Source organism: Cuculus canorus, chromosome 22, assembly GCF_017976375.1.
Source record: "Cuculus canorus isolate bCucCan1 chromosome 22, bCucCan1.pri, whole genome shotgun sequence".
Lineage (NCBI taxonomy): Eukaryota > Metazoa > Chordata > Aves > Cuculiformes > Cuculidae > Cuculus > Cuculus canorus.
In genome coordinates this window covers 4,440,543-4,450,698 of record NC_071422.1, presented here as the reverse complement: position 1 = coordinate 4,450,698, position 10,156 = coordinate 4,440,543, and positions in this window count along the sequence as shown.

The window sequence follows — 10,156 nt, the reverse complement described above, 5'->3', positions numbered from 1 at the left end:
TCTCCCCATTCTGAGATGTTCCAGAATTCCCTAAGGAGCCACTGTTGCTGTTCACCAGTATCAAGAATAAAAAGATGTGGAGGACCCACAAGCTGGGGAGATTCAGGCACCCAGCTGCAAAGACTGCTCAGGCATGGCACACCAGCAAAGTTTACCAAAAACTGGACTCTTAGCAAAACTGGATTCTTCCAAAAGGATTAGGCTGACTTCCTGGCCAATTTAGGTGCTGATTGAGGCTGGATCTGTGGAAAGCAGCTTGGAAGGTAGAAATGCCCAAGGGCTACGGCAGGAGATGCGACCCAGGAGATGCTTTCTGTGCTGGTGGCTGGCAGGCCAGGACAAGTCCTTTCAGAGCTCCTGTCTACACAAGCGGGTGTTGAATGCCCTGGGGAATCTGTGAGGAGTGGGATGCAGTCTCTCCTGATGTGGCAAGAGAGGCTGGAGAAGCACCTCTCCAAGAAACTGTGCGCACACTGGATGTCAGCAGAGCCCCCAGTGCTCTCGTTCAGGGCTGAGTCTCGCAGGAGAGGGCTGCACGGCATTCCCTCGCTGCTGACTGCTGAGAGCTTGAAGAAATGCTGTCTGTCCTCTTGCAGTAGGGGTAGTGCAGGGCCCTCAGAGCCTGTGGTTCTGCACAGCCCTTGCTTTGCACACCGGGCAGCAATTCAGCAATCGGAGCGAGTAGCGCTACTGCAAAGACCACACAGGCAGGAGTTAATGTGCCTGTGTAGTGGCACTTGATCTGCTCCTGCTTTCCTGCAGATGAGGTACATTGCCGCTCTGTGGATACTGACTCCCACCACGCATGCATCAACAGTCCAGTGTCCCTACAAGCTTCTCAGCTGCTCTGTTTCTTTCCTCCTTAAAATTAAGCTGCCCAGCCCTATGTGTTTCACAGAATCACCAGGTTGGAAAGGACCCATTGGATCATCGAGTCCAACCATTCCTAACACTCCCTAAACCATGTCCCTCAGCACTTCATCCACCCGTTCCTTAAACACCTCCAGGGAAGGTAACTCGACCCCCTCCCTGGGCAGCTGTTCCAGTGCCCAATGACTCTTTCTGTGAAGAAGTTTTTTCTGATATCCAACCTGAACCTCCCCTGGCGGAGCTTCAGGCCATTCCCCCTTGTCCTGTCCCCTGTCACTTGGGAGAAGAGCCCAGCTCCCTCCTCTCCACAACCTCCATTCAGGCAGTTGTAGAGAGCAATAAGGTCTCCCCTCAGCCTCCTCTTCTCCAGGCTAAACAACCCCAGCTCTCTCAGCCGCTCCTCGTAAGACGTTCTCCAGCCCCCTCACCAGCTTCGTTGCTCTTCTCTGGACACACTCCAGAGCCTCAACATCCTTCTTGTGGTGAGGGGTCCAGAACTGAACACAGTACTCAAGGTGCGGTCTCACCAGTGCTGAGTACAGAGGGAGAATCCCCTCCCTGGACCTGCTGGTGACCCCATTTCTGATCCAAGCCAAGATTCCATTGGCCTTCTTGGCCCCCCAGGCACGCTGCTGGCTCATGTTCAGTCGCTGTCAACCATCACCCCCACGTCCTTCTCCTCCGTGCAGCTCTCCAGCTGCTCTTCCCCCAGTCTGTAGCACTGCAAAGGCCATTCCTCTTCTTGCGTTCACTGAGCTGCGTGTCCCCGCGCTTCCATGCACCCAGCAAGGATTTCCTCAGGAGAAGGGGCCTCTGCTTTGATGTTGACTGCAAGAAGAGTGAGCTGCTAAATGGCTGGAGGGCAGGAGCGTGCTGAGAACAGTCAATATTTTATGATGCCTTCCCAGGCTGCAGATGTTTACTGCCCCGAGGGAGCTGTGCTGCCTGACCCACGGCTCCCGGTAAGTGGAGATGCCACACACAGAAACAACCAAACATTGCAGGACTTCAGCAAAAGAGTCAAAGACTTCCACTGCCTGCTGTGCAGCTCTGCCTTCCTCAGTATCGCTGAACGAATGGGAAGGACATCTCTCCCTGCACTGGTGGGATCTGCTTTGATTTCATGCAGCAGCAGTAAAAGGAGCTCCCTCCTCCTTCCCAGCTCCTGCCAGCAGGACTCTGCATCCCTTCCCCAGAGTCGGCAGGGTTATTTCCCAGCCTGGCTTTGGAGGTTTCTCCACTGTTTGGGGACACAGAGAATGGCTCAGGCTCAAAAATGTTGCCACCTGAGCTGTAGCACTAATGTCCTGCTCTTCCTCCAGACGAGGGGCTGATTCCCAGGGCTTGTGCCTTCCCAGCATCTGGGAAGAGGTGGATTCACACACCTTCAGCGGGTGCGTGAAACTTGTAGGAGCAAGTGGGACATCATTGCTCTGCCAGACAGAGGTAAAGCCAGCTGCTGGATCCCAGAGCTGCTGGGGCAGGCGTGCAAGCACCAACAGGCTCAGAACATCCACCTGATCCCTGTGGATGGCATGCAGGTATCTTTCGTATTCCTGAGCTTATGTGCCATGTTGCTTCTTCCACTGCACGAACAGCCTGTCCAGGCAGCTCTGCTCTCTAATGAGATGCAGCATCCGGTGTAGCCATGGATTTTTGGGGCAGGAGGGCAGCCAGCGACCCCCTGCAACCTTGGGCTCGCGGCCAGAGAGCAGAGAACCAGGATGCAGCTCCCATCCCACTTCTCTCCAGCCGGAGCCTTTCAGCCTGGCACAGGGCTCACCTGCCTGCCAGCACCTGCCGAATGTATTTCCCACTCCACACTGCATCCCAATTTACATGTGACTAATTGCAACCTCTTGTTGCTATGGGACCGATGGCTCCCTGCCTCACCTTTGCTCTCACTTTTTTTTTTGTTGTTTTCTAGGTAACCACTATTTGTTCTTTTCTTTCTCCGATGTGGTGGAAAATCTTGGAGCGGGGAGGGGGAGCTGGAGCTTGTAATAGGAAATAATGGCCTTTGTAAATACACGGACAGCCTTTGCATATGGTACAGCAGAAATAATCTGCTTTCAGTGGCTCAGGAACCACGCAATCAGACTGAGGCTGCCAGAGGGGCTTCCCAGAGGAGAGGCAGCAGAAGGGACCTGTGATGCTGAGCGGTGGGGGACAGGACCAGGGAGGGGGGAGGCTGCACGTTAGTCCATCCCTGTTCTCACATGCTCTGCTGCATCCCCAGACACCCGAGTCGGGCAGCCTGAGCATGCTGTAATGTGAAGAGCCAGCATTTGGCACTAGCCAGTCTCAAATTAAAGCAGCAAATCAACCCCCATGTTTGCTGTTGGGGTGGTCACGCATTTGTCGCGTGATATTATTATTATCAGTCCTGGAAGTGGCACCATAAATAGCAGCAGGGTTTAACACATGCATTCACTGCCCCAAACAGTTTACAGCGTGGCAGAGCCTCCCTGCTCGGCAGCAGAGCGTAGGGAAGTATCTCCCTGGGGGATCGGGGCTGGGGTCCTGAGGACCTGTCCCAGGACAGGCGATCCTCCAGGGCTGCTGGGGGCTGAGGGTCACCCTGGGGCAGGACTCACGCAGGGTAGCTGCTCTCTTAGCACAGCGGCAGAGCTAAAAGCAGCAGCAAGAACCAGTCTGGCTTCCTTTGGGATCAGTAAAGCTCCTGTTGTGTCAGTGCTGGAGGAGAGAGCCCAGAGTCTGGCTGCGGCATTTGTGATGGCAGAGGCAGCGCAGGGACCTCCTCTGTGCCCAAGATGCTCCTGACAAACATGATAATCCCTGCCCTGGGGAGATGGTTATTCTAACATCTTCAGTCTTTGCCCAGGGACAGTTAATCTTTCTTCTTTTAAGTTATTAACATGGAATTATCAATACCCATATTCTGGTTTGTTACACCTCCTAGCAGGGTTCAAAGCAGATAGCTTTCCAAATTGATTCAGTTCAAACAAGAGCAGAATGACATTCAGCATCGAGTCAGAGCACGAATCAGCGCTATAGGAGGCACAGGATGTAAAGACAACGCAGGTACCGGCAGTGCTCGAAGGAGCAGTTCAGGGGCACAGGTGGTTTTGTAGCTCTGCCATATGGCCAGGAGACCAACAGCCGCTGGAGAAGGGAGCTGGATTCAGAACAAACTGATTTATCCAATGCATCTGGCGTGGAACAACCTGAAACCCAGCGTGCAGCCAGTTTAGCGAATAAAAGGTCATAGGGGAAAGCTGGGGTTGCCATTCTGAATTCCTGAATAGCAGAAGCCACAGGACTTAATTCTGTCTTTCAGCAGGACATCCAGGCTTAGCTTAAATTTTTCCACTTCAACCCAATTCTTGATAAATTGTTCCGGTAACAAATTATCCTCATTCTTAAAAAAAAACCCCAAACCACTCCAAAACAAAAAAAAATACACCTCAAAACAAAAAATCCCACCCCGACAACTAAAAACCACCACCAACAAAAGAAACTCAAGTCTGTTCCGAGTCAAATTTATCCAACTTCATCCTCTGAGAACTGGATGTGATCTCTTTGCCTCCCCAGGTTGAAAAGCCTCTTCTGGTCAAGCTGCTGCTCCCTATAAGGCTGTGCTCCAGATACAGAGTGGGTGGATTTGCTGTCAGATAAGCTCCTGGTGCCACCTCCCATCGCTGGCTCTGCTCAGTTGGGCTCATTATTACTGCTGAGAGCTGCACCTCTCACACAGGGACCTCAAACCGCTTCAAAATCAAGAAACGATTTTGCTTTGCAGCAGTGGGAAAAGAAAGAAGAGAAGCTGGCAAAGGCCAAGACTGTTTCCAGAAGAGGATTCAGTGACTTTTGAGGGTGGTGGGTGCCTGTCCTTCCCTTTGCGGTCAGCTGAGACCCAAGCGTTCAGCCCTGGGAGGGCCGAGCTCATCGCCCACGTGGTGAGATTCCAGCGTTGCTATTAAAAGCTCAAAACCCCGGAGTCAGCTCCTCTCCCGAGCCTAAAGATTAAAACAAAAACAAAGGCAGATTTCTCCGCACGCTGTCTGGATTTTTGAACTTCTGCTCTTCATATTTTCAACCACAAGAATCTAGAAAGCTCATGTTTTAGGGGAAGGGAAGGCTTGTAATCTGATAACATAACCCTAGGGTCTGTGTGTTAAACAAGGCTTGTAAGAACTGGCCGCTCCAAAAGCTACAAAGCACATCCAGAGCAAAGCTGGGAATAAAATGTGACCCCTGTTCTCTGGATGTGCTCCTCATGAAATGGCTATTTCTTTTTTTAACTCGCTGGCTTCTTTCGAAGTGTCACAGCCCTGCCTGCGCCTTCTTCCTGGGAAGGATGAAGGACGGTTTTGTTGGGAAAAAAAAATCCCTAGTGAAGGCTTTGTCGGGATGGTTGGATACACCTCGCCAAAGCCGATGTGCGGTGCATAGAGGTCTGGTGGAGATGGAATGAGGAATGATCTTGGTACACAAAGAAAACATCAGTCTGGACTGGAGGGTAAGGAGATTATAAGGATTAAACAAGATGGAGAGAGATGTTTACAATTATTATTAGCTTCCAAATCTGCCCAACCAGAGCAGCCAGGCACTGCCCATCTGTTGTTTTACGTCTACGTGGCCTTGATAGGTTTGTTCCTGTCTGCATCCTAAATTTGATGTTCTTGTACAGCCTTTAAAGGAAAACCCGCAACAGCAAAATCCGACAGTTGTGATGCAGTGCTGGAGGTATTGAAGCTGGCTGGGGAAGAAAAGCCCTGCAAAAACAACCTGGAGAGAGAGAAATAGCATCTGAAATGCTGTGCTGTAACAGGAGAGAGGACAGAGACCGCACTGCTGGGCAGAGACAAAGACGACCCAGAGAGTTTTCTTAAGGAAAAACGGAAAAATGGTTATAATTAAGAACACATTAAATTGAGCTCAGTGGTAATATCACATGAGACGGTCGTGGCTTTGCACACAGTTCAAATTAACTCCCTTGGCATTTGTGTTATAAATTCCCCTCTCCACATCTGCTCTAACCTGACAGAGAAATGTTGCTCAGGGCTGCCACACCAGCAAAGGACGGGAGATGACGGAGGAAGAAGAATCTGCCAGGAGATTGCTTCAGGGGATGGGAAGAGGATGAAACCTTTTTCAGAGGAAGTACTTGAAAATCAAGGGATGGGTTTTGCACATCATCAGGGTGCCAGTCCCCAATGATTAATATCGAGAGGCGCAACACTAACACAGACAACCTGAAATCCCAGCAGTCTGAGATATACCCGCAAGAATCCTTCATCCTTTGAGTCAAACAGGGGGAAAGAGTTCAGCTGAAAAGGGTGAGGGACTTTCATAGAATGAGTTGGGTTGGAAGGGACCTTAAAGATCTCAAGAACAGGCTGATGGAGTTGGGGTTGTTCAGCCTGCAGAAGAAAAGGCTCAGAAGAGATCTCATAGCGACCTTCCAGTACCTGAAGGGGCTCCAGGAAAGCTGGAGAGGGGCTGTTCATAAAGCCTTGTGGGGGTAGGATGAGGAGCAATGGGTATAAACTGGAGAGGGGCAGATATAGACTGGACATTAGGAAGAATTTCTTACCATGAGAGTGGTGAAACTGTGGAACAGATTGCCCAGGGAAGTTGCTGCCCCATCCCTGGAGGGGTTCCAGGCCAGGTTGGATGGGCCTTGGGCAGCCTGAGCCAGTGGGAGATGTCCCTGCCCGTGGCCCCTTTAAGGTCCCTTCCAACCCAAACTATTCTATGATTCTAAACATCACTTCAGTGCCCAGATGTTTTTTTTTTTGATGCTTGTTTTTAGACAGGGCAGATCAAAGAGCTGCCTCAAAATAGCACTGTTTTGGTTTGTTCCTGGTAAATAATTTAAAAGGTTTAAAAAGCTTGAGTAGCCCCTAAGAAAAGACCATTCTGAAATTACCAATATCTTTTTCTTTGTCCCAAAAGTCACTGAAAACCTGACTGAGCCTTGATTGCATTGAAGAACTGGTCAGATTTTTTAGCTCGGTCTGACCTGGAAACTTGCTCCTGGTGTGCCTGTAACCACAAGTGGAAGAAAAACGAGCAGTTCAAGGGACTCGTGCAAGATCACCTTGCAGGTAAGGGGCAGAGCTGGAAACACATCCCCCATCTTCTATCGCCCCTCTTTTGTCTTTAATCAAACAATCACAGGCGTTGTTTCCGTGGCAAGGCAATAACCAGCCTCGCTGCTGATTGCTGTGAGTTTTCACCACCTGGATCAGGGAAGCGAGATGCTTTCAGCTGCTGTAAATCAGCACGGCATCGCTTTTCCCTTCCAGAGAGCCACGCTGATTTATGTTGGCCTCACTGAGGTCTGCGGCAGACATGTGCCGGTGGATTAAAATCGGGCTGTCAGGTGCCCCCATCCTGCTGATGGATGTGACCACCCAGAGGCAGGGACATTTAATTTCCAACAGTCAGGAGCCACCGCACAAGGGATGCAGTGGGTTTGCCAGGGTGGCAGTGCCTGGCAGAGGGGCACGGCCGCGTGCGGGGGCAGCTCCGGGTGCCTGATTTGAATCCGTTGCCACGTGCTGGTGAGAACCTGAGTGATGTTGTACAGCCTTTCATCTCTCAAAACTCTCATGGGTTGAAGAGTGAGCACCTGGTGCTGGGAGACCACCCTGGGATGCTCTTCCCAGCACAAATAGGGGTGACGGGAGTGCTGGGCTATTTATTTGGCAGGGCAATACAGAGCTGAGCTGTAATCCCAGCAAACAGAAGCCACAAGTGCATGAGGGAATGAGAAGGAAATACCCTCTCAGGATGAGAAGCAGGCAGTGTGGTTTAGATTTGAAAATGAGTTGTGACTGATGGAGTCTGTTCACCAGGAAAGCGCCGTTGTGTTTTATGCACCATCCGTTCTTCCCTCATCCTCTGCAGAACCCCTGATCCACTTCTCTTTGAAGAGGCTGGAGTATTGGATCAGGGTCTAAAACCCAGCAGTTCAAGAGATGAAATTATCACCAGAGGGATGCAAGATCCTGGAAAGAGGATCTCAGTTTTAACTGAACTAAACTCTGGAATCTTCAACGAGAAGGTAACCTTTTCTGCTCTGGGGACAGAAAAGCGCAGCGAGTTAAGGAGGGGTTTGGAAAGAACATCTACTGGAGCTGTAAAGGGCTGAGAAGTCACGGCTGCCTCATCCCTGGAGGTGTTCAAGGCCAGGTTGGATGGGGCTTGGAGCAACCTAATCCAGTTGAAGGTGTCCCTGCCCGTGGCATGAGGTGGAACTGGAAGTCCCTTGCAACCCAAATCATTCCATGATTCTATGATATTGCAAAGTACTTTTGTTTTCTCAAATCAGGTTGAAAATTCACACTGACTTCCCCCAAGTTACAGAAATATTCATTAATACTCTGACCAGTTCCACTCAGAAACAATGCAACAAGTCAGACTGAAAAGAAACGTGGAGATAAGGTCAGCCAAAACTGTGTAGACAGGACGTACACATCGCAGAGTAAAGCTCGTACTGAAATAAAACCCCTTTTCCCACATATCAACTGCACAAGATCCCATTTCAATGCTGGGTTGCTTTGAAATTGCTCTGTCAAAAACTTTCTTCACATCAATATGCTCCAGCAAAATATTTCAATCTTGGTGAAGCAGCATTTCCCATTGGAAAACTGTAGCTTAAATATTTCCTTGTCTTTGCTGTTGCTTCCTGGGTTCATGCCCTGCTTCCAGCATTGTTCTTTTCTGTGACCAGCATGTGACAAGACTTAAATAAGTAATAATTTGTAATGGGCTTTGATATCCTCTTATAAAAGAAGCCCCAGAATGCTGTGCATTACAGCACTGTGATTTCTCTCCCTGTTTCTTCAGAATGCATTAAACGTGTGGGCGCTCTGGTTATTTCCTCAAACCGCTGATATTTTACCCTGATGTATTTTTATCTTTGCTGTATTATATCACTATGTTTCGCTGGTGTCAATCTTAAAGCTCCCTCACTGTCAGTTAAACTAACCCAGTTTCATAGAATCATGGAATCATAAAACCATCGAGATTGGAAAAGACCTCTGAGCTCATCCAGTCCAACTGTCAGCCCAACCCCACCGTGACGACTAAACCATGTCCCCAAGTGCCACATCTACACATTTTTTTTACCCTCTCCAGGGATGGAGACTGTACCTGGGCAGTGCCTAAGAAGAGGACTGGATTCTTTGTGATAAAAAGCAGAATTAACCCAAATAAGTGACTAAACGCCTTGAAGAGGACCTGGCCCCACTGTCCTTATGCTGGGAAAATTAATTACAATCAACACAAGCTAACTTTCACTCTCAACTACATGCTTGTCCAATGCCAAGAGTGTTTGTATCCTGTGGTATAGCCTAGAAGCTTTGAACTTGGCAAAGCCACTAAAGTCACGCGAGGAATAACTCTTCCTCTCTACTTGCATTAAAGATGAACCATCTTTTTGGTGAATAATAAATTCACCATGAAACAAGACATTTCCTGGGGAACTAAACTATTCATGAATTAGATGCTCATCTGGCAAATCACTTCAGCCAAAGAAACTGCCAAGAACAGAAAGTGTGAGGAGGTGGAGTGGGGCTCACTGGCTCCACACGGTGTTGGGGTCCACCTCAGCACTTTGGTCCATAACCAAAATGTGATGTAAGCTCAGAACTTGGCACGGGTGCAAAGTCAACAGGAGAAGAAAGACCCCTCCGAGGAGCATTCACCTCCTCTGAGGTTTGGTTCACCCTCTGGAGATGACACTTTTGCTTTAACTGTGGAGGGAGAGCAGATAGTTAGTAGCTCCCACCAGATATCTCATTCCTAGGCAGCAACCTCCCATCTGAGGACAGGCTGAGAGAGTTGGGGTTGTTCAGCCTGGAGAAGAGAAGGCTCCGGGGAGACCTTAGAGCAGCTTCCAGTGCTGAAAGGGGCTCCAGGAAAGCTGGAGAGGGGCTTTTGATCAGGAAGGGCAGGGAGAGAAGGATGGGGAACGGTTTTCAGCTGGGAGAGGGGAGATTGAGATGAGATCTTAGGGAGAAATGTTTTGCAGTGAGGGTGGGGAGGCCCTGGCCCAGGTTTCCCAGAGCAGTGGTGGCTGCTCCATCCCTGGAGGGGTTCCAGGCCAGGTTGGATGGGGCTTGGAGCCCCTCATCCAGTGGGAGGTGTCCCTGCCCATGGCAGGGGATGGAACTGGATGGGTTTTGAGGTCCTTTCCAACCCAAATAATTCTGTGATTCTATGATGTGCTGGGTGAGCAGACACATGTTTGCACAAGGAAGAAAAGTGAGTCTGTAGGGGAAGAAACCACAGGCACAGACCGGGAACAAGC